Source organism: Chelonia mydas, chromosome 8 (assembly GCF_015237465.2).
Source record: "Chelonia mydas isolate rCheMyd1 chromosome 8, rCheMyd1.pri.v2, whole genome shotgun sequence".
NCBI classification, from domain to species: Eukaryota; Metazoa; Chordata; order Testudines; family Cheloniidae; genus Chelonia; species Chelonia mydas.
Window position 1 is genome coordinate 94,559,408 of NC_057854.1, and position 24,915 is coordinate 94,584,322.

At 41.1% G+C, this 24,915-nt stretch overlaps 1 protein-coding gene across 3 annotated transcripts in view; it reads left to right on the top strand.

Moving 5' to 3' along the window:
- Positions 1–24,915, top strand: part of LRP8 (LDL receptor related protein 8) — a 271,670-nt gene that overhangs the window by 77,218 nt on the left and 169,537 nt on the right. Inside the window, exon 1 of one of the 3 annotated variants that reach the window (XM_043553147.1) lies at positions 18,427–18,513. The exons of the other annotated variants lie outside the window; for them this stretch is intronic. The gene's annotated coding sequence lies outside the window, so the exon portion shown is untranslated. Of the gene's footprint in view, positions 1–18,426; positions 18,514–24,915 lie in introns of those variants that run through there. 3 annotated transcript variants of the gene reach the window in all.

The window sequence follows — 24,915 nt, forward strand, 5'->3', positions numbered from 1 at the left end:
GTAGATAAAATGAGTGTGAGAGCATGCATACAATGGGGCAGTTCCTAGATCCATTCTCCCCATGGGTTGAAATTCAGGCACTTGAAAATGCTTATCAGTTTGAGGAATTCAGATGGAAACAGATTGTAAGCCTTCCAGTGTACCTTTTCACCCATGGGGATGAAAGGACTGCGAGAAAGAGGACCAGATATTTTTTCTCTGGTGATGCATGAAGATTGGCCTATCCCCTGAGGCAGGAAACAAGGAATCTTCTTCATTCCAAGTGAACAGATACTTTCCATAAGGAAGGCAGACTGGAATTTAAAGTTGCTTTTCCAGTTGGATTGACTAGTCCCTCCCTATCATTTCCTCAGTGCCCTGAATACCCACTCACAAACAAGGAAAAGTCTACTAATTTCATGCTTCCAGTCAAACTGCTTCTTGACCTTCTGCTGTGGCTTCTGGGAATGGAGAACACTTAAATTTTCCCTGTTCTCAAGTTGCTTTGCTATTAACACAGTGGAATGCTAGCAACTGGAGATGAGCTGCAGTGTTTACAGAAGCCTTGACCTCATACAGAAGCCAGGTTTAGAGCACTCAGTTGAGTGTGATTTGTTCTAATGTGACTCTTATGGCAGTCAGCTTAAATTGGCCTTTGCCACTTGCTACTGTAAACTTCAATATCCCAGAGTTTTGGAGACTGGGCGTTCAGATAACAGGGCAAAATATAGTAGGACTGCTTGAACTATGTATGGTGACTAATATTCATTATGGATCTAGCCCCTTATTTTAGCTAAAAGAAGAGGAGTACTTGTGGCACATTAGAGACTAACCAATGTATTTGAGCATAAGCTTTCGTGAGCTACAGTATGCATCCGATGAAGTGAGCTGTAGCTCACGAAAGCTTATGCTCAAATAAATTGGTTAGTCTCTGAGGTGCCACAAGTACTCCTTTTCTTTTTGCGAATACAGACTAACACGGCTGTTACTCTGAAACCTGTCATTATTTTAGCTAGAGAATCTTTGACAAACAGACCCTAATTTTTTTTTATGTCTTTGGTATTCATAGACTGTGGGCTGTTTACAAACTATCCACTTTAGCTATTCACAGTTTGTTATGCGAGATCTGTGGTTGGTCATCTAAGTTGTTTCTGCTTCTTGATTGGCTGACTGAAATATATTGTAGGAGAAAAACAAATAGTGAATAGCAAATAATATGCTTTGGCACAAATTTTCTAATGAATACTTATACTAAAATTTGTAATACTTTCAGTATTCACTGATATTTGCGTAGTGGTTATCGGAATATCCATGAATAATGTTGCACCATCAGTCATAGGTATCTGACCTCCTTTCTATTGATGAAAATATTTGAGACTCTGTGTTCTTATACATACACGTACAGTAGAACCTCAGAGTTACAAACACCTCGGGAATGGAGGTTATGTTGTTCGTAACTTTGAAATGTTTGTAACTCTGAACAAAACGAAAAGGAGTACTTGTGGCACCTTAGAGACTAACAAATTTATTTGAGCATAAACTTTCGTGAGCTACAGCTCACTTTATCGGATGCATTCGATGAAGTGAGCTGTAGCTCACGAAAGCTTATGCTCAAATAAATTTGTTAATCTCTAAGGTGCCATAAGTACTCTTTTTTTCTTTTTGCGAATACAGACTAACACAGCTGCTACTCTGAAATCTGAACAAAACGTGACAGTTGTTCTTTCGAAAGTTTACAACTGAATATTGACATTATACAGCTTTGAAACTTTGCTATGCAGAAGAAAAGTGCTGCTTTAAACCACCTGAATTTAAATGAAACAAGCACAGTAATAGTTTCCTTACCTTGACAAATCTTTTTTCAAACTTTCCCTTTTTTTTTTCAGTAGTTTACATTTAACACAGTACTGTACTGTATTTTTTTTTTTTTTTTGGTCTTTGCTGCTGCCTGATTGTTTATTTCTGGTTCCAAATGAGGTGTATGGTTGACTGGTCAATTCACAGCTCTGGTATTTATAACTCTGAGGTTCCACTGTATGAGAAAATTATACAACTTAAGTATGGGCAAAACATATTTTTTTCTGATTTTGCTCTGACAAATAGCTGAAAAAAATAAATTTTCAGCAAAAACAATAATTCAGCTTGACGCAGAGACCAGGCATGGATAATTTAAGTCTAAACAGTTTGGCAAAGTTATAAGCAACTCAAAACATGGTCTTGTAATGGAAAGTATTAGGCAGTCTTAATTCTAGTGATCACCAGCTTCACTTATGATAATACATATTATGTATTATATGGTGTGGTGCAGCATTAAGGTTTTATCAACCTAAGTTTGGGATGGCTACATTGGCCATTGGTGAATTTACACAGGTCATCCCCAACAAGTGCTGATAAAACTTTTATTTATACAGCATCAGACCATCAAGTTTCTACGTATTTCTGCATGTGTTGCAGAGGAATTACTTTCGAGTTCCACATACAGACTGATGACAGGACATGGCCCATAGCTGGTAAATCCTCAAACATATCTACTTGCATGTATTTTTTGTACATCTAGGCACGCTAAGTAAATACAAGTTGTTCTGTCCAAATTTTCGTACAGCCCAAAATTCTTTCATATTACCCAGTTTACACTATACAATGTAATATGCTCTCTGATCTTTAGTAAGTATTGGTCTTGAGCATCATGGTCTGATTTGTTGAGCCAAATAAGAGCTAGATTCAGTAAGGATCATTGTCTTAGGAGATTTTGCTGCATATCTGGTGCTCAAATAAACCTTCCAGGATAATTCAGGAAAGACAGGGTGAAGACGATGGCGGTAGAGCAACAGAAGGGCGGTACTGATTGCCCTGGAGATGTGAGGCACTGAAAACTGCAGCATTTTCTTCATGGCATTTGTGATTCAAACTGTGCCTGAATGGAACAGCAATGACCTGGCTTGGTTCTTGATAGTAGAAAGCTGAATGATTAATCAAAGTAACTGTCAAGCCTGATATGAAATATGTATCTCCTCTCGTCTGAAGATGTGTTGTGAAGGGATTAAAAAATCTGTATTTGAAAAAAGATGTTTGATTTCCTCACCCCCGTTCTTTCTCATTTTTCTTTCCATCTTCTTTTGTGCTAACTTACTCTCACTGATCTCTCACCCAGTGGCATGTTTGATGCGTCACTTGCAGATAGATGGAGGACTTGTAATATTTATCTACAAGTGGCCTTGATCTTTCCCCACTGAAATCAATGGCAAAACCTTCACTGATATTAATGGGGCAGAAATAGACATCAAATGTGTAGTCCTGAACTTATCCTTTGGAAATTAGGAGGGAATCTGGAATCTAGAACTTAATTTCTATTTTTGTACTAATTGTCGGAGATATATACCATCTCCTGATGGTGATGTGAACAGTGTAACAGCTTCCTCATCCTCTGTAGCATCCTCACCATTTGCCACTGTATTTGAGAGGCTAGATTCTGTCCTACTACACTCATGCCTATTGTCTTCGTTTGGTTTTAACCCTAACCTTTCCTGGATTGCCACTTCTCATGCTATACATTTTGCTACTGCCTTGTTTTTTAAACATGCAGAGAACACTGTGCTATGCTATTTATTTTAAAGGCTATCTGTTAAGTCTAAATATAATGCTCACTTCTTAAAGGATATTTGTCCTAAGTCTGGTATATAATGCTTATTATATTCAATACACCTGCTAAGTTTGGCAACCTTCCTAATTCCCTGTGGGAAGTTTATGGTCTTCTCTGGGGACTTTGTGCCTCCTGCCAAGTTCAGTTTGACTTCTGATGTGTGCCCTGCCTGCTTCTAAGGATTTTGTAAAATCTGAGTGGTACTGATGTGCACGTGATGTTTTGAGCCAAAGTACTGTACACATGACTAACATGTGATGATCTTAGGAATGTTTTCCCTATTCATTTTCCTACTCTTTCCTACATGTTTCATAAGCATTTTGATAAGACAGGCAGTAAATTTCCTGATGAGTCCAGTTATATCAAATATTTTCATAATTAGAGTCTATGCTGAATAATTGGATGCTTTCCATACTCATGGCAATTTTCTGAAAAGTTCAATATCTACCATACTACATTTCCACATTTTGTGGTTTACGAAACACAATATTCTGTAATTGTTTTAGAGCTCATTTCCATAACAATATCCATTCTCAGTAGCTAAAAAAATTTTTAATTTTAATTTAATGACTAATAATAGTACTAAAAGATTAATAACATGGGATTGCCAACATTAAAGGTGAATTAGCATCTGTTATTCATTGAACTTCTGTCCCTTTTACACCAGTGCAGGGTTCTCTTGTCCTGAATCAATGCACAGTGCATGTATAAAGGAAGGGTACTTGGAACCGGAATTGTTTACTGAACATTTAGTTACACTTGAGGGTGGGTGGGTTTAAGCATGTGATACAGCAAAGGGCAGTGCTGGCACCAATTTGATACTGTTCAGTGATCGCTCTTCGTTTAGCAGAGCAGGTGAAATCTTCTTTGCCATTTGTCATCTGAGTGGGAAGGTAAATAGGATATGGAGAGACTAGTATTCAAGAGAAAAACAGTAGAAGGAAATTGAGAGAGGCGCTGCTTCTAGGCTGAACTTGTCTGGTGTGTCCTGTGACCAGACTAGTTTGCAACGCTGATACAGCTATTTCACCATCAGAAAGAGTGCACAAGCATGCTCACCTGTCACAGATTCATAGACTATAAAGCCAGAAGGGACCATTGTGATCATCTAGTCCCGGGATCTCAAACTCAAATCACCACGAGAGCCACATGAGGACTAGTACATTGGCCCGAGGGCCGAATCACTGACACCCGCTGCCCCCAGCCGCGCCCCCACTCCATCCCTTCCATGAGGCCCCGCCTCTTCCCAGCCCTTCCCTGCCCCCATTCCAACCCCTTCCCCAAAGTCGCCACCCCAACTCCGCCCCCTCCCTGCCCCCATTCTAACCCCTTCCCCAAATCTCCGCCTCCTCCCCTTCCTCCTGGAAAGCGCTAAGCGGGAAAGCGCCTGGAGTTAGGCAGAGGAGTGGGGATGCGGTGCGCTGGGGGCGGGAGGGGGGGCGGCGGGTGAGGGGAGCTTGTTGGCCACAGGAAATAACTGAGGGGGATGGGGGAGGTGCAGTGAGCTTGGCGGGCCACAGCAGAGAACTCCGCAGGCCGCATGTTTGAGACCCCCTGATCTAGTCTGACCTTCTGCATAACAGGCCATTGGACTTCCCTGTATTTATTTCTGTTGTAAGTAGAGCATATCTTTTATAAAAGCATCCAGTCTTGATTTAAAAATTGTCAGTGATAGAGAATCCACCACAAACTTTGGTAAATTGTTTCAAAGGTTAGTTACCCTCACTGTTAAAAATGTTATGGCTTATACCTAGTCTGAATTTGTTCAACTTCCAGCCACTGTATCTTCTTATATCTTTCTCTGCTAGATCCAAGAGCCTTCTAATATCAAATTTTTGTACCCCAGGAAGGTACTTTAATAGCTTTACAAATCATCCATTAACCTCTTTGTTACACTAAGGAGATTGAGCTCCAGGACTCTCTCTCTGTAAGGTATGTTCCCAATCCTTTAATAATTCTTATTGCTCTTCTCTTAACTCTCCCCAATTTTTCAACATCCTTCTTGAAGTATGGACGCCAGAACCGGACACAGTAATCCAGCAGCAGATGTACCCATGCCAAATACAGAGGTAATATAATTTCTTTACACCTCTCTGATATCCCCTGTTTATACATCCAAGGATCACACTAGCCCTTTTAGCCACAGAGTCCCATTGGGAGCCTATGTTCAACTGATTATCCACCATAATCCTGGAGTCTTTTTCAGAGTCACTGCTTCCCAGAATATAGCCCCCCATCCTACAAATATGGCCAGTATTCTTTATTCCTACATGCATGACTTTGCATTTGCTTCTACTGAAATGCATATTGTTTGCTTGCATCCAGTTTTCCAAACGATCCAGATCATTCTGTATCAGTGACCAGTCCTCTTCGTTAGTTGTCTGTCCTCTTCATTTACTCCTCCAATCTTTGTCATAAACCAACTTTATCAGTGATGATTTTGTTTTCTTCCAGGTCACTTATAAAAATGTTAAATGCCACAGAGCCAAGAACTGCTTCCTGCAGCATGTCACTACTAAACACACAGTTGCTTGACAGTGATTCCCCGTTGACAGTTACATTTTGAATTAGCCAGTTTTTTATCCGTTTTGTGTGTGGCATGTTGATTTGTGTTGCTGTAGTTTCTTAATGGAAATATTGCGCAGTACCAAGTCAGATGCCTTCAGAAGCCTAACTATAATACAGCAACATTATTACTTTTATAAGCCAAACTTGTAATCTCATAAAGAAAATATGAAGTTAGTTTTAGAAGATCCATGTTCCATAAACCCATGATGATTGGCATTAATGATATTACCCTCCTTTAATTCTTTATTAGTTGAATATCATATCAACCATTCTGTTATTTCGTCTGGGATTGATGTTAGGCTAACAGATCTATAATTACCTGGGTCATCCGCATTTACCCTTTTTAAAATATTGGAACATTAGCTTTCTTCTAGTAATCTGGAACTTTCTAAGTGTTCCGAGACTTATTGAAAGTGAACAATAACAGTTCTGAGACTTCCTCAATCAGCTCTCTTAAAACTCTTGGATGTAAGTTGTCCAGACATGCTGATTTAAAAATGGCAAACTTTAGCAGCTGCTGTTTAACAATCTCCTACATTACTGTTTAAATTGAAAGTATTTCAACATCATCATATGATTTGAATACATCATTTGGTTTTTTTCCAAATACAAACCAGGAATATTTACTGAAAACTTCTTCCTTTTGTACATTATTATTAAGGCTACCTTTTAGTCACGGGTATTTTTAGTAAAAGTAGTGGACAGGTTACAGGCTGTAAACAGAAATTCACTAGCCCATGACCTGTCCGTGACTTTTACTAAAAATACCCATCCTGACTAAAACTTGGGCGGGGGGCTGCGAGTACTCGAGGGTGGGGAGGGCGGTCCAGGGTTATCGCGGGTGCTGGGGGATGTGGGCCGGGACCCCTACTGGTACTGGGGGCGGGGGTTGGCGGGGCTGGCAGGGGCTTCCTACCTGGCTCCGTGTTCCTGCAGGTCCTAGGTGGCGGAGGCAGGGGCCAGGGCAGGGGCTCTGTTGCTCCCGCCACAAGCACCAGCTGCCGCAGCCAATGGGAGCTGCGGGGGTGGGGCCTGCAAGCAGCATGCAGCACAGAAGTGCCCCACCCGGCCCCTCCGCTGCCTAGGAGCTGCACGGGAGCCCCCCACCCTGAGGCAAGTGTCCCCAGCTCCAGGCCCCTAGCCCCCTCCCACACACCCAAACTGATGCTGCTGGCCCAGGGGCTGCCTGGCTATGCTGAAAAACAGTTAATTTACACCTAATAAATTAGCTAGTCTATGTGTTAATTACCAATTACATTATAAAAAACACACTTGGATGTTACAACTGTGCAAGAGATGCTTCTCTTTTTCATTATTGTTAATCCCTCAATAAAATGGGAGAGTAATAAACTGATAGTAATAATCGGAATGCATCCGATGAAGTGAGCTGTAGCTCACGAAAGCTTATGCTCAAATAAATTGGTTAGTCTCTAAGGTGCCACTAGTACTCCTTTTCTTTCTGCGAATACAGACTAACATGGCTGCTACTCTGAAACCTTAATAAACTGTTGCTATTTAAATAATATAGAGCAACTGTTTAAATTAAATGACAGGTGTGTTTGAGTTCACTTAATGATAATCTGCCCTATTTTAGCCACCTATCCGTAATTTTTGCTAAAACAGACAAAATTGGTGCACATTTTGTAAAAGAAAGGGTGGGGAGAAGTCCAGGAAATTAATTTTGTGCCTTATTTTGCTGCGTTATGATATATGAAGAAGACTTGGCAGTTTTCTTTTTCCATGCAATGAAAAAAATGTGGTTTTTTTTCTGTTTTCCCCCCCTGCCTTGGAAATATCAGGAATGTCAACTCCTGTCATATCCTTCCCCCTCCTGCCCCCCCCCCCCACCATGTGTGAGAGAGAGAGAGAGAGAGAGAGAGAAGAAGGATTCCTTTGGTGATTTATGAATAGGGATTGGGAACTATCTCAGCCCCTAATGGAAGGAGCAGAACAAAACTCTCCAAGAGTTTTACACACTCTGTATAAAATCCCCTCTTTTCTTAGGTTTCACTTCTTTGGCACTTGTGAGGTCATAAGCTTACTGGTTCTCCAGTTGTCCATTGAGTTTTCCAGTCTTTGAAAAAAGAGAAAAGACAGAAAAAGGTGTGTGTGTGAGAGTGAGAGAGATCTTTTAGACTTTCTTTATACATCATAAAAAGAAAGGGAGAAAAAGGGACAAGACCAATCTTTCTTTTACATGTCCCCTTTAAACACTACGCATGCAGAATACTTGCAAATGTATATAGAATGTCTGATGCAGTTATATCTACAGTAAAATAATTTGCTTGCAAAGTTTCTTACAGAATACCTGCTCTGTGAATTTATTAAGAACGCTCAAAGTTTTGTGTGTGCATTGCTTGAAGAATAGACTCTTTGATTACTCACCTACTTCCATAAAACAACAGTTCCAGTAACTCTCCTGAAACTGTCCACATTGTTCACTGTTGAAAGAAATGGGGAATACACAGAGGTTCATACACAGTCTGGGTAGTAATATAAGATCCTGAGTGTTTCTGGGCTCCTGCAACTCCTGCTGAAGTCAATGGGAAATACCAGTTGCTCATCATCTCTTAGGATTTGGCTCATTGGTTGTGAGGAAGATGAGATTCTATTTAGTTGAATTGTACGATGAAAATTCATTATGATGCAGTGTAAAGATTTGCACAATAACACAAGCTTTCATGAGCTACAGCTCACTTCATCGGATGCATTCAGTGTTTTTTTTTTTCCACTGAATGCATCCGAAAGCTTATGCTCAAATAAATTGGTTAGTCTCTAAGGTGCCACAAGTACTCCTTTTCTTTTTGCGAATACAGACTAAGACGGCTGCTACTCTGAAACCTGTCAGAATAGCACCGTCACCTCACCAGGATACAAAGGTGGGAGATAATACAAGACTTCCATTATAACAGCTAGAGAGTATGATTGGCAGTGTGAGGTGTCCTGATTCTCTGTTGTTTTTATTGGAGGCAAAGCTGGGATCGCCACCTGTCATTAAATTTGCCTGACATTTCCCATTATAAGACACTAATTTTCAGTTGCTTGTAACCTTGTCAAACTTTAATCTTTTGAATAGAAATTTTTAATGCTTGCTATCTGATTCAAGCTAATTTTTTTCAAAGTTTCATGTAAATGATTCAGCTGTTTCTGAGAATGAGGTTAGGGGAAAATACCATGTCAGAAATAATCCTGCAGCTGTTTTGCTGAGAAGCTCCAGGACCTTTTGCTTTTGAAAAGGAACTCAAAACTTGGCCTGGAGTCAGGGATGTACATTTTGGTATCCCCATGAAAATCTTCCTGAATTTGGCCAAGATATAAACCCCACAAAACTTTCAGTTTGCATATGTTCTGTAGAGACTTGTTAGTTTGGCTACTAAATTCTCTAAAGATTTTGTAAACAAGCTCCCTCCCCACATGGTTCCTAGGTGCTGATTGGACTGAACACGTCATCCCCATAGAATGACTAGCTTCATCCTGGGCTGAGCAGAACTTTCCTTGCAGTTGCTCCTCCTGGCTACTGGAGGCTATTATAGTGCTGGGCCTTGGAACTGAGCAGTAGACAGTCTCTCCTGTGCTCTTAATGCTCCCATAGCTGGCACCAGGCAGCAAGGAGGGGGTGTGTGTGTGTGTGTGTGTGAGAGAGAGAGGTTGCAGGAGCTGGGTGGGGGTGGAGCAAGGCAGAAGCTGCTACTGGTGAGAGAGGAGTAGTGGGGGAAGAGGAAAAGCAGGAATGGTTGGGGGTTGGGAGCAGAGGAAGGAGAAAAGACGTGCTTAGGAGCACAGTGGGAGAAAGCTCTGTGAGCCCAAGAGTGATGAGCTTCCACTTGGAACAAAGTGACATGCTCATGTGTGGCTGACCTTTTCCCTGTTCTCTGAGGAAAGGATGACCATATCCCACCCCATCTTGGTTCTGAACATGGATACCCTGAAGGTCCTGTCAGAGCCATGCTTTAAGGTTGTCTATACTGGCATTTGTCTTAAATTCCCCTACCATTGCTGTGCCCCTGGCGCAGCTCCATGGATGACAGCAACAGTAAGATTGCTAGTATAGACCAACTGCCAGATGCACACTAGTGCATAACTCCTTTGATTTCAGTGGGTTACTTCTGTTATATGCTGGTGTCACTAAGTGCAGAACCTGACTCTCAGACTTTGGTGCTAGTGTTTAAGTTAAATGTACTTTTTACACAGCTATGACGTCTCCATTTTAAGTAGTCTTAACTATTTGTGCTGAGGATGTCTGCTTCGCTGTAGAATGTTGACTCTGCAGGTTTACACCTTGTTTTAGGTTTGATAGTCAAAGGGAATAGAGCTAAATTTTTTAAGTAAACAGTTCTGTATAAGTTAGTCCTCTGCTTGTGAAATGATACCTAAATACAGCTGTGAAAGAACAATTTTTAATGTGGATATTCATAAGAGAATGTTACCACTGGGTTCAGGTATTCCCTCACCATGAACTATAGCCTGCTCGAATATACCAAAAGAAGGTATAACGCCAAGCTGTTCATGTGGGAAATTGAAAAGTCAGGTGGAAGGATGATGTGGTTCTGAGAACTCAATAAAAGCTTATTACCTACAAGAGCAGTCTTTTTATCCCAGTGACACACGGTGGTTCTGCAGCAGCAGGAACAATTTTTTTTCCAAAAGCATTTTGAGGTTACCTTTAATGTTGTAATGGAGACTGGAGCTAATTTCTGTCTGGATATATTTAGGTTTAAATGGAAATTTCCCCTCCTTTACCCTTCCAAAAACACATTGGCTTCTTTAATGAAATTATACCTGTCAACCCTAAAATATCTTGAATATGTAATCCGTATCTTGAATATGTAAATATAAAACCTTGAGATCACTGATGCAGCCACTGAAATGAACAGGAATGGTCTGACTTTTGTCTGTGATGATATGAACTCTGGGTACGATTTATTCAGAAAAATGTTGTTTCACATCGACATATTACGAGTTGAGAAGCGTGTGACTAGTCTTCCCAATGAGTCAACTCTCCCCATAAAAATTCTCCAGTATGTGTTTTAAAAAACTGTATCATGCATCTTTGTACTTATGATTTTGCAAAATTGGACAGGATTGGTAACTGTTTCTCCCAGGCATGGCATTATGGACAAAACATTCAAACCCTGGTGCCTAAAGTGAGGGACCTGTTCAATTTTTAGCCACCTAAAATAAGCAGCCTGATTTTCAGAAGTGCTGAGTACCTGCTGAATTCAACCAGGTTTGAAAATGTTGGGTCCCTGGCGCACAGGAAAAGACACCATCAAGGAACACAGTACCAAAGAAGCTGTGGATGCAATTCTCATCAGCTCTCTTCTGTGGTGCTTTGAGCTGACCAGATGTGTCAGTGGAGAGCAGCCACAAATGTTGTTCCTTCTCCCCCACTCTGAGGCTGAGCTTGTGCTTGTCTCCAGTATTCCCACCTCCTGCTAGCTATTTGGGAGCAAGAAACCAAACACCATCTCAAACTTTAATTCCTCATATGACAGCATATAGCACTGTCACTGGGTCTCCAGGACGCTATATGTTAAGGCATTTTAGCTAGATCTATTTTAGCTTGATCTGTTCCAAGACTTCTCCATGAGGTGAGCATTCTCAAACAAGTACAGTATTGCAATGCTTAGAGAGAGATGCTATAGAAGTACTTTAGATAGAGGGATAGTTACATTAGATAGGGTGGGAAAGTGCCTACATTTCAGGTTAGATAAAAGCAACACAAGTGGCTTGCAGCTAGGACATCGACACGAGGGGCATACTCCATGTAAAAAGGGACAATGGTGCTTTCCTTAAGAAGTTCACGTACTTAGTAGAAAACACAGTCTCAGTCAGAACCGTTTTTAACCTTATTTTTATGGAATAAGAAAAGTAAAATACATACAGTAACTCCTCACTTAACGTTGTAGTTATGTTCCTGAAAAAAGCGACTTTAAGCGAAACGATGTTAAGCGAATCCAATTTCCCCATAAGAATTAATGTAAATGGGGGGGTCAGGTTCCAGGGGAAAATTTTTTTGCTAGACAAAAGGCATTATATACATTTTAAACAATTTTAAACAAGCAATTTAATACAGGTATTAAACAGGTTGGCAGCCTCCCTATCAGCTCTCCTACGCCCCCTCTCCCCCCAGCGCCTCTTGCCTGTTGGCAGACCCCGCGGATCAGCGCTTTCCCCCCTCCCTCCCCTGCCTGCTGCCCACGGCAATCAGCTTGTTTGCGGCGTTCAGGAGGCTGGGGGGAGGAGTGAGGACGCGGCGCGCAGCCTTCCCTCTCCCTCCCCTGCCCACAGCAATCAGCTGGTTTGCGGCATTGGGGAGGCAGGGGAGGGAGGGGAGAGGCTGCGTGCCGCGTCCTCGCTCCTCCCCTCAGCTTCCTGAACGCCGCAAGACAGCTGATTGCCGCGGGCAGGAGGCGGGGGGAACAAGGGGAAGGCGCTGATCTGCGGGGTCTGCCGCAGGTGGGAGGTGCTAGGGGCTGGGGGCGCGTAAGGGGGCTGCCAGCCGTGGACAAAGCAGGTGGCCAAACGACATTATAGGGAAGCATTGCACAACTTTAAACGAGCATGTTCTGTAATGGAGCAGGGACATAAGATTGAAACAACGTTAAGCGAGAGGACATTAAGTGGGGAGTTGCTGTATTTATATGGTTATTCACTATAAGAAATATTCAAACATCCAAAAAATTCAGATTCAGAAATATAGAAGTGTAAATCGTAACATGAAAGAGCTGTGTTCATTAAACTAAAGTTCAAGTTATGAAAAACTAAGTATAATCAAATTCATAATTGATAATGTTTTTAAGACAACGAATAAAGTGAAATCATCAAATTAGTAAATTTTTTGTTTGCTGGATTCATCACATTAAATTTTGGAGCTTTTCTCAAGATAAAGGATTTAAAGTTTATAGGTGCTGAAGAGCCTGTTTTTAAAAGCTGGGATTTTTAATCCTATTCTTTTCTCTTGGCATGGTGACTCATAGTTATTTAGGGTAGGGAAAATTCCCTCTCTCCTTTAGTTTTCCATGATTAGGTTTTATTTTCAAGTTTCAAGTTGTTTCATTATTTTCCCATTAACTTTAATGGTACACCTTTGTCGTTTCCTCGGTTGTACAATGCTATGTACTTGGGGCTAGTCTCGTCTGGTTGCGGAGGTGGCCCCTCCCTGCTTGATTGCTTCACCTCCCTGTTGTAGAGCTGAATATTGCAGCACAAATAATGAGCATAGTCTTACATACACAAATTCATAGCTTCAGTCTGTATAGACATCTCAGAATGACAATCAGGTTCAGATACAAGCTTTCGTAAGAGACCTTAATTAACATATATTTATATACAACCAGTTGATTCAATTGCATATTCTTTGGGGCTTAGATGCCTTGTTCTCCCCTAGGGGTGTCTGGACCGTGATTGTTACTGAAATGGAGAAATAGCAAAAAATTACCTGGAGCATCTCTCCTCCTTGCTGTAGTCCAATCAACTATTGCATTCCAGTGGACTAAGCAGTTTTCGTGTTTGATTAAACCTTTAGGAAGTGCATTTTTCTAATTGCAAACTCTACATTTGATAAAAGTCATATCAGTTCCCATTCCACCAGCATTGCCAAGGTGTGCATACAGCTGACAAGGAAAACAAAAGGCCTTATCAACTTTAACAGAGATGGTACTCACAGCCCTGTTTGCCAGTCAGTATAGGAGTTCTTCTTCGAGTGCTTGCTCATGTGATTCCATTCTAGGTATGTGTGCACCCACATGCATGGCCATCAGAGATTTTTGCCTTGTGGTATCCATAGGGTCGGCTGTGACATCCTCTTGAGTGCCGCACTCATGTGTCAGTATATTAGGCGCCGCCGGCCCTACATCCTCTCAGTTCCTTCTTGCCAGCAACTCCAAAAGAGGGGAAGGAGGGCAGGTAATGGAATGGACATGAGCAACACATCTCTAAAAACAACAGTTACGAAAGGTAGGTAACCGGTTTTTCCTCTTGATTCTGTAGTAGCATGACAGTCCGTCTAAGGTTTCTTCTGGGCTCTAGAGCAGCATTCCAGTTCTAGTCAGCCCATCCATGCTCCCTTATGTGCTCCAAAAGGAGCTTTCTCCTCTCAGTTTGAAAGGAACTCTCTCTTCTCTCCTTTCTTTTTCTGTCCTCTCCTCTCCTTTTTCCCCTGCCTCCAAACAGCTAGGCAGGGTCTGGTCTCAGAAACTCCAGCACAGAACCCTGTGTCCCCACTTTGCTACTCTGTATACTTTGTAAGCCCTCCTGCAGAAGGTTTCTCTGCAGACACTTCCTGACTAGGGTTACCCATCTTTTATTGTAATAATACAGTTGCCAGGCTTCACTTAGCTGGCCAATAATACACTCCCATTTTTCCCATTGGCTACCAGAATTGTGACTTCTACTCAATGGCGTAAGGACTACAATCATTCATCTGAGGAAACTCAGACTAAGAAACTGGGGGAAAAGAAACTGGAACACACCTAATTTCTACAGGGGAGGGGCAAAAAAATTTCCAGGGGGTCAGTGCCCTCACCCCAATCCTTTTGAATGCTACCTTCTTGATTCTCCCTCTCCCTTGATTCTCAGGAGAATCTAGGCTAATAATGACTCTGTAGTGTCATTTTGTCAGCTCTCAGTAATACATGTAAAGTCGGGAACCTTATCTTGGACCAAATCATGGATAATGGTAAACTTTATACCCAGTGACCTTGTATTAAACATGAAGGGTCAAATTTTGTCATTGATGCTATTGGAGAACACCAAGAACATAAGAACGGCCATACTGGGTCAGACCAAAGGTCCATCTAGCCCAGTATCCTGTCTTCCAACAGTGGCGAATGCTCGCAAGTGTAGACATAGCCTTAAACTCTGTGCCTCACTTCCTCATTTGTAAAATGGCTATAATATGTCTTTACCTTGCAGGAGTGTTTGAGGATAAGAACATAAGAACGGCCATACTGGGTCAGACCAAAGGTCCATCTAGTCCAGTATCCTGTCTTCCAGCAATGGCCAATGCCAGGTGCCCCAGAGGGAATGAACAGAACAGGCAATCATCAAGTGATCCATCCCCTGTCGCCCAATCCCAGGTTCTGGCAAACAGAAGCTAGGGACTCCATCCCTACCCATCCTGGCTAATAGCCACTGATGGACCTATCCTCCATGAATTTATCTAGTTCTTTTTTGAACCATGTTTTAGTCTTGGCCTTCACAACATCCTCTGGCAAGGAGTTCCACAGGTTGACTGTGCATTGTGTGAAGAAATACTTCCTTTTGTTTGTTTGAATCCTTCCTTTTGTTTGTTTGGATGAATTATTGGATGAAGGAAGAATTTGGATGAAGGATGAATTTTCAATTAACACCCTACATACGTGAGAAAGGACTGCACAGAAGACCAGTGGGACTGATATTAAACACTAAATGCAGTGTCTGAGGCCTGATCTACACTAGGAAATTAGGTTGGTATGACTTTGTTGCTCAGGGGGAAATCCATATCCCTGAACGATGCAGTTAAACTGACTTAACCCCTGGTGTTGACCTAGGTACTGCCTCTCAGAGAGGTGGATTACCTAAACTGATGGGAGAAACTCTCCCGTCGGTGTAGGTAATGTCTTTTCTGAAGTGCTACAGCGGTGTAGCTATGCTGCTGCAGCATTTTAAGGGTAGATAAGCCCTAAGACGAACATATTGCCTCTTCCTAGTCTCCCTTTGGCCACCATAATAGGCACGGAAAGATCCAAGAAGAAAATAAACTTACTTGTTCTCCACATCTCCAATTTACTCCATTTCTCAGTGCTCTTGGCTATTTAACAGATTAAATTAGAAGCTCATTGTTCAGTATCTTCTCCAGTATCAAAGTTGTAATTCTTTCTCATTTGCATGGCCGGGGCGGGGAGGGATATTATGATACATCCTAGATTTAGAGACTTTTGGTACCCTTGTAAAAAATCTTGTTTCAAGATACCCTGATATTTGTCATCCAAGCAGTGCAAGGATATAATCTCTGTGGGAGAATGTTTGTGGATTTTAAGAGGTCTCTCGGGCAGCCCTTTTTCTTATCTCATTAGTTATTCGTCTAACTTGCCTATTTTGTCTGTCTTTGGAACAAAATGTATTTTCTCCAGTTGGTGAATAAGAAGGACCAGTACTATTCTATCTGAGTCACAGAAAGCAAATGTACAAGTAAGAGATCATCTGATTCTTGCATGGGGTTTTGATTTTGAATATTTTGAAGGAATATTGTTCTTTTTTGAGAGAATTTGGTGGTGCAAGAATTCCGTTGCCTATTACATTACAAACAGTGTGAGCGTTCTCCTCTGACAGTCATTTTGTAGTTGATTTAGCCTTGAAGTTTTCAGTTCACTTGCCAAGAAACCTGTTGTAGATTTTTTTTTTGTAAGTGTACAGTCTCTCATTCGTATTCACCTCTCAGTGCATTAATATTCAGAGGATGTAAGAAAGACGTTGGGAATTTTAAATAATGAAACAGTTCCAGGCAGAGATATCTGTATCTTGTTTGGCTCAACAATACTCTTGTGCAGCAGTATGCTTGTGAATTCTATTTTCTACTGTCAAAACAAGACAGAGGTATTGACAGTTAATCATCTTGGGGAGAGCAATATGTTCTGTATTTGGAACCATTTTGACATGGGTTTGTGTTGGAAAGAGGTTGGCATCTTGGTATACCGGATTTTCAGAAGGATTTATTGTTGAAGTACTTGTCTGCTAGGGTTGTGGATAGATGGTAATTTTTTTTTTTTTTTGGAGTGGGATAAAGGAAAAAGGAGCAAAATTTATTATGAATAAGTCTTCAGTGAGATTGTCCCCCAGAAACATAGACCAAAAATATGGTCCATGTGATACAGATGAATAGAAAAATAAAACCATCATGAGACTTACATGAGGTTCCTTACTCTGCTTGGAGTGTGACTCATTAACCCATTCTTGAGTCAGTCTGTAGCTTTTTGAAGTTTGTCAAACACTTATCTTCGCAAGACACTCAGGAAAGTTTATTCCTTTAGCCAACTGAAATGATGCTACTCCATAATTTTGTGTGTTGTATGCAAATCCCCCAGTGACTCGCGTAGTAGAAATGCACAGGTTGCTAGGTAGGCAGGTATGCTGGCTCTCTGGGAGCTAGGTCTTGGTAGCCGAATAGTAGTTATATAATTTCTTATGATACTTTGCTTCCCCATTTCCAATAGGATGTTTTCAGACCCCTGTGCTCCAATTTATACCTCATCTCCATCTAGACATTTACTTTTCAGGCTTTCACTAACACTTGCTGCGTGGGAGCTGTTTTAATACAGTTTTCTGGAAGATTCCAGATCTGGTTTCAGCTGCAACCAACAAAGCTGATCAGATATTGGTTGGTGAGGGGTGGAATCTGAGTGTAAGAGCCTGACCTTGCAAGGTGGTGAGCAATCTTAGACTGCACTGATGTCATTTGAAATGGAGGATGTTGGGCATTTCCCAGAGGTGCACAGGGAACAGGCATATAGGGAGTGAGGTAGGCAGCCCAAGAGAACACAAGGTCCTAGGGAAGTTTATTTTAAGAAATAATGTGTATTGGGGGATGGGTAGATTGGTTTACGTCTGTATGATCCCAACCATCAGGGAATTTCAGGCTTTGGATGAGAGGAGTATTGAGTTGTGTATCATGCGGAAAAGACCCAAAGGTGGCATAACATGTAACGTTGAAAGGTTTCACTCTAACTGGGGAGGGCTGGTCCCCATTTGTTTTTATGATTGGGCAAAATATATTTTCTTTTCAAGGCAAACCCCCATCTGTGATGCCAAATGGCAAGAGGGTTATAGCAATGTCTTGATTCAGGTATGTACATTCTAGTTCACCAAATAATATCTTGTGATATGTTAAATGAAAGCCCAGGTCACACCGGTCATTAATATCATTGTGAAAGGTATGTACAGATATTATGTAAGAAGCTGTGTTTTATATACCCAAAATATATTTTGAAGTCTGTATCAAGGCATGGGTGAGAAACAGTTTTTCTCTCAGACGAGGGATGTTTATCCACCTGTCTCTTTAGTAAAGTATAAATTAAGCATTGTAAGCTAACACAATGGATATCTATTTACATACAAAGTCAACAGGGAGCTGTGAAACCAACAGGGAAGCAGTACACAGGAAAATAAGCCACGGGTGGTTACCCTGACTAGGAACATACAGTATGGATTTTGGGAATATAAATAGAAGGCAAAGAAGACACCCCTTTTCTTGCACCTAGGAAGTAAATGGGCAGTGCATTGGCATTCATGAAAACGGGATCACAGTCAGTGTTGGTTGAAATGCTGCAGAGGACTTTGTGGGTGAGGTAAGGTTCTTTAGACAGGTGGTTAGCCTGTTAAGTTCAGTCTGTAGATAGTGTGTTATGATTTTGTTTTATATGTGACCTTCTGTTTCCATTATCCTTACTCGTTATCTCTTGAATCTTTGTTAATAAAAGTATCTTGTTTTCACTGTAAGTATAGCTAAGTGTTGTGATATTCAGTGAGGTTCTGATCCTGAGTTGAATCATACACGCTGGAGTATACACTGTTCCTTTGGGGACAGCAGATGTGGTATTTCTGTGAGTGTTCAGTGAATAAGGGGCTGGACACTATAGGGGGATGCTTCAAAGGGACACGGGGGCTGGGACGCACCTATTGTTAACTTGCAAGGCAAAGGAAGAGCCGGTGTGGCCCAGAGGAGAGTGCTTGGGTGGCTAACAGGCTGGTGGTGTCAGGGAGCTGCCACTCAGCTAAGCACAAGCAAGGCTCCCTCACACTGGAGGCAGGGTAGTAACAAGGTGATTCACCATCCTGGGTACCCTAAGAACCCTCACTCCTCCATCTTTCTAGTCTATGGGCAAAATTTCAAAGGGGGCATAACCCACTCTTCCTTCTTTCTACCTGCAGTTTTGTAGGTGAAAAGGGGGACATGCAGATGTATAACTTCGGATTTGTGGGTTTAGTCAAAGGATGCCAGGCATCTGCATCTCCTCATTTGTGACTGCAGATATTAGTGGGAGCAAAACTGTGGACACAAAAACCAGAGTAATTATTAAGAATCACTCCTTTATTTGTATTTAATAATTTGTATTCAGCTCCAAATACCAATCATTTTGGCTCCCAAGAACTTCAGCACAGAGCATGGAGTAGGCATTTTGGAGAGAGGTGTAGTTGTTCTTTGTATTTAGACTCAAATTGGAAACATAACCTTGGCATTCAGGGCTTGAGTAATTGCCCATCCTGTATAGTACCTTCAGGATTCTGTGAGGTGTTTATAGTGACTGGTTCCCTGTAGTTTTATAATTGTCTGGCTCTTTGCAGTTTGTTTAAATAAAGCTTGACTTGCAGCATGAGAAAATAGTTTCTCGCATGCATTTTTAATGGGCTTACCAGCAGTTGGTTGAACCCAGAGATAACACGGCATCTTCAGTTCAGTGCAGTTGATCCCTGCCAGAAAGGCATATTTGATCAGGGTGATTTAAACCCCACTGCAATATACATTATTTATTTTATTATTTTGAATTTTTACAACTTTAGGCTTGTGTTCTGTTTTAACACATTTATCAGTGTTGCTTTAGCTTTGTTCCAAGTGTTTCTTTACAGAGTTGATGTAATTGCTGCTAGCAAATAATTTCAGTTCAAATCAGACCTAATTAAAATATACTGTTATACATGAGTGTCTAAGAAGGTCAATTGTTACATTTCCCTTGACCCTCTCCCGAGAGTGATTATATCACACTTTGTGAGTGAATCCTGCTAATTGGGGACAGAAGAGTAGACTATTTCCTTATCCAAGCCTGGTCAGGTTAATCATGCCATTCTAAACATATGTGTAAACATAGGTTGTTCTGTGCATACAGATGACTTTACTATTAATGTAAATCACACTTTGCATACATTAATTGCTGATGTATCAGAGATATACATTACTTTTTTATACAAATAAATTGTTGCTTTTAATTATACTGTGTGATTACTAGATCTTTACAAGGCATTAATATAAGATTTTTTAGACAAAGGAAACATAGTGGATCTAATTTACCTAGATTTCAGTAAAGCATTTGATACCGTGCCACATGGGGAATTATTAGTTAAATTGGAAAAGATGGGGATCAATATGAAAATTGAAAGATGGATAAGGAATTGGTTAAAGGGGAGACTACAACGGGTCCTACTGAAAGGTGAACTGTCAGGCTGGAGGGAGGTTACCAGTGGAGTTCCTCAAGGATTGGTTTTGGGACCAATCTTATTTAATCTTTGTATTACTGACCTTGGCACAAAAAGTGGGAGTGTGCTAATAAAGTTTGCGGATGATACAAAGCTGGGAGGCATTGCCAGTTTAGAGAAGGACAGGGATATCATACAGGAGGATCTGGATGACCTTGTAAACTGGAGTAATAGTAATAGGATGAAATTTAATAGTGAGAAGTGTAAGGTCATGCATTTAGGGATTAATAACAAGAATTTTAGTTATAAGCTGGGGACGCATCAATTAGAAGTAATGGAGGAGGAGAAGGACCTTGGAGTATTGGTTGATCATAGGATGACTATGAGCCGCCAATGTGATATGGCTGTGAAAAAATGCATCAGGAGAGGTATTTCCAGTAGGGATAAGGAGGTTTTAGTACCATTATACAAGGCACTGATGAGACCTCACCTGGAATACTGTGTGCAGTTCTGGTCTCCCATGTTTAAGAAGGATGAATTCAAACTGGAACAGGTACAGAGAAGGGCTGCTAGGATGATCCGAGGAATGGAAAACTTGTCTTATGAAAGGAGACTCAAGGAGCTTGGCTTGTTTAGCGTAACTAAAAGAAGGTTGAGGGGAGATATGATTGCTCTTTATATATCAGAGGGATAAGTACCGGAGAGGGAGAGGAATTATTTAATCTCAGTACCAATGTGGACACAAGAACAAATGGATATAAACTGGCCACCAGAAAGTTTAGACTTGAAATTAGATGAAGGTTTCTAACCATCAGAGGAGTGAACTTTTGGAATAGCCTTCCAAGGGAAGCAGTGGGGGCAAAAGATCTATCTGGCTTTAAGATAAAACTCGATAAGTTTATGGAGGAGATGGTATGATGGGATAACATGATTTTGGTAATTAAATATTCATGGTAAATAGGCCTAATGGCCTGTGATGGGATGTTAGATGGGGTGGGATCTGAGTTACCCAGGAAAGAATTTTCTGTAGTATCTGGCTGATGAATCTTGCCCATATGCTCAGGGTTTAGCTGATCGCCATATTTGGGGTCAGGATGGAATTTTCCTCCAGGGCAGATTGGAAGAGGCCCTGGAGGTTTTTCGCCTTCCTCTGTAGCATGGGGCACGGGTCACTTTCTGGAAGATTCTCTGCTCCTTGACGTCTTTAAACCTCGATTTGAGGACTTCAATAGCTCAGACATAGGTGAGAGGTTTTCGCAGGAGTGGGTGGGTGAAATTCTGTGGCCTGCGTTGTGCAGGAGGTCAGACTAGATGATCATAATGGTCCCTTCTGACCTTAGTATCTATGAATCTATGATTGGTTGGTTTAGTTGCTGCAGGTTTAGCTTGATTTGAGATGTTTTCTATCTATCTATCTATCTATCTATCTATCTATCTATCTATCTATCTATCTATCTATCTATCTATCTATCTGTCCCAACGGACTGTTCTTTCTGAACTATAGATACACATTTTGGGGCCAAAAAGCCTCCGTAACGTGGGATGGGTGGGGTGGAGAGAAGAGTTTTATTTTACTTTAGATATAAAGTGCTTTAATTTATGAAGACTTGTTAGCAACCAGGCAAACTGAAAAATAGAGAGCATCCTAATCAGTCTTTTAAAGTAGTTTTATGCATCCAAATGGGCATATTTTTATTTACTTGCTGTTGCTTGTGGCAACCTCATTTTATCCCACCCTACTAACTAATGCAAAAGCAACAGGGACTGTGTAGTGATAGCTTTCAGCAGTTTCTGTGCTCAGTTTCTATACTGAAAACAAAGAAGGGGAGGAGGAGAGGGCAAAACATGGCACTGTAGATGCATTATCAACTGGTTGAGTTGAGTCCAAAATGTGGGTTTTTTTTGTTTACCTTAGTATCCTGTGTGAGATGATTTATGGAAGACAGTTTCCTCTGTGTAGTAAGCTACATTATATTAAAGACCATAAGAAGGAATGGTTGTGTTAAGGGCTTGCCAATGGGATCTGGAGTGTTTTACCCCTGTTGTTGGTTAAACTCAGACAAGCTCTGTAGTGACTTATAATAATGGTTTGTGGTGGGACTCTCTGAAATGGGATTGAAGGACTCATTCAGTTTGGTTACTAGGGTACACTTCACAGTTTGCAGCCTTGTTAGCAGTCTCATCTTAGAGCCTAAAGACACAGGGTAACATTTTCAAAAGTATCCAATTGTCTCCTGGATCTTGTCTCTGCAGGACAACGTTGGTGCAGCTGTTCATGTCATACCTGCTCAGTGGTTAAACAGAGGACTTTTTCATTTCCAGAGTTGTCCGACCAGCAGTGTTCACTGGCACAAAATCTATTTACTCACAGTGAGACTTCTAAAAAGCAGCTCTGCTTTGACTAATCTTGAACTCACAGTTCCAGTTCTTATTTTGATGCCCTAGAAATAATCTGTGTGTGTTCGGAATGATCAGTTTTGGGTTCAAAAACTGTTCTCATTGTGTTGTCTCTCCCCAGCATTCTCACAATCTTCAAAGTGACAAGGCCCTTGGGAAATAACAAGCCAGAAGTAGTAATCAAACATCTAAATAATTCCTCTTCTTGTGTCAGATTTTTGAGCACTTTCTGAACTATTTTCTTGCTCTGAATCTACAAATTCTTCTCTTTCTTTTTTATGTAAATCACTCTGTGAGTTCCAACTTTGTCAAAAATATATTTTTCTGGTACTCTTAAAAATCCTTCCTTGTGGTCCTTCTGTGGAAAGCATACTACTTCTGTGTGCATGTTCAAATGAGAACAAACAACGCCCCCCACCCACCCCCTTTTTTTCCGTCTGCCTAAGCTGATAACTCTCAAATAGCTTAAATACTAACTCAGTTAAATAAAAGATGAAAATTTAGCTTAAATTGTCACATCACATTTAATATGTCTATATAATATATATATTTTAAAGATAACATAATTTAGTAAAGCAGTACGTCTTCTCAGTCCTGTAGTCAGCTGCATTCACACCTGCTCTAGCTGCATCAGTTGGCTTAGTAATAATGTACTGTCACCTTTTGGCTAAGATGAAGTGTAGTAATAATATAATATCTGACACATCCTCTGTTGCGGAACTCTATTCCCCACTTACCGGAGAATAGTTTCCATGATTTAATAGGTCTTTTCCATTTCTTACTACCATACCGTGATCCTAAATCGCTTTTAATCTTGCTAACACCGTATTTAAGGCTCAGTCATGCCATTTAGGCACAGCCCTGCTTTGGGAGAGAATTCATCCATGTGGGGGAGTTAGCCTGTTACCATATTCCTTTAGGTCAGAGGTGCAGTATACTCCGTCTGTGCATGCATTTCCTGGGGTGCATAGAGGGAGCAGTCCCTGAACTCCTTACAGGAATGGAGAGACCACTGGATGCTGTGCAAGGGTACAGGTATGGGGACTCCCTCACCTTTGCGTCTTTTTGAGACCCCACAGAGCAGCCTGATCCTCAGTTTGGAGTTCAGTATAACTTAAAGGAAAAAGCAGCCTTATGTTGCTCTCCTGCGTTCATAGGCCAAATCCTGCTCCTGGGTCTACCAGACTAAATTCAAAGTTCACTATTTCAGACAGCAGGTAGGGAATACCTGTGATTCACTTTAGTTTGACTTTGGTGGAGTTACCTGGATTTACACATGTGCCTGAAAGCAGAAAAATTGTTCTCATGTGTAGTTTCGCTAGGAAAATTAACCTGGAATAACAATCTGGAAGGGAGCAGAGAGGAGGAAGAAATTGGTGGGACTAAGCTGAAAAAAAGAGGAGCTGACCTGAAAGGCAGAAATTCCACATGGTCCCCTCTGCACATTGTATTTTAAAATATTGATTAAGGAACTCAAAACAACCACATAACCATTTTAACCTGCGTGTGGGACCAGCATTCATACAGCCAGTGTGACCTGTAGGCTGATTGACGTTGGCAGCATTTCAGGGGTTATTTTTATATGACTAATGTGTCCTTGAATATTTTTGACACACATTTTCTACAGAAAGTAGGTACAAACTGGATTTTAAAAAGCCTCCACCTTCAGGCATTTTTCTTTCTACCCAACTTTTCTTCCACAAAAAGATTTACAGTATTGTGGCCTCTCCTTTCATGTTTGAGTTCCTCTGAGGTTTCCACATACAGTCATCCAAGCAAGTCCTGACATCAGACGGAGAGCCAAGTGGAAAGGGACGCAAGAGACTGGAGATCTGGGAGTTGGTTCTCTATAAAAGAGCAAAAGGGAAACCATGAAGGCTGGATACACAAATGTTAAGGAGCTCTAAAAGATGCTTCAGGGAACATGATGTATGTGAATGTAGTAACGCCTTTAGGGCCAAATTTTGCCATTAAATGCCATGAATGTCTGTCCCATATGGGTATCCAAGGCCAAAATTTGGCCCTTGGTCTATAAATCGCCTGAAAGAGTGTCAGCTCAGATGCATGGTGTACATTGAATCTAAAACAGCTGAAGTGCTTGAGAAATTTTGCTTCTCTGCATCAGGAAAAAGAATATGAGATTATCACAAATGACTCCCAGC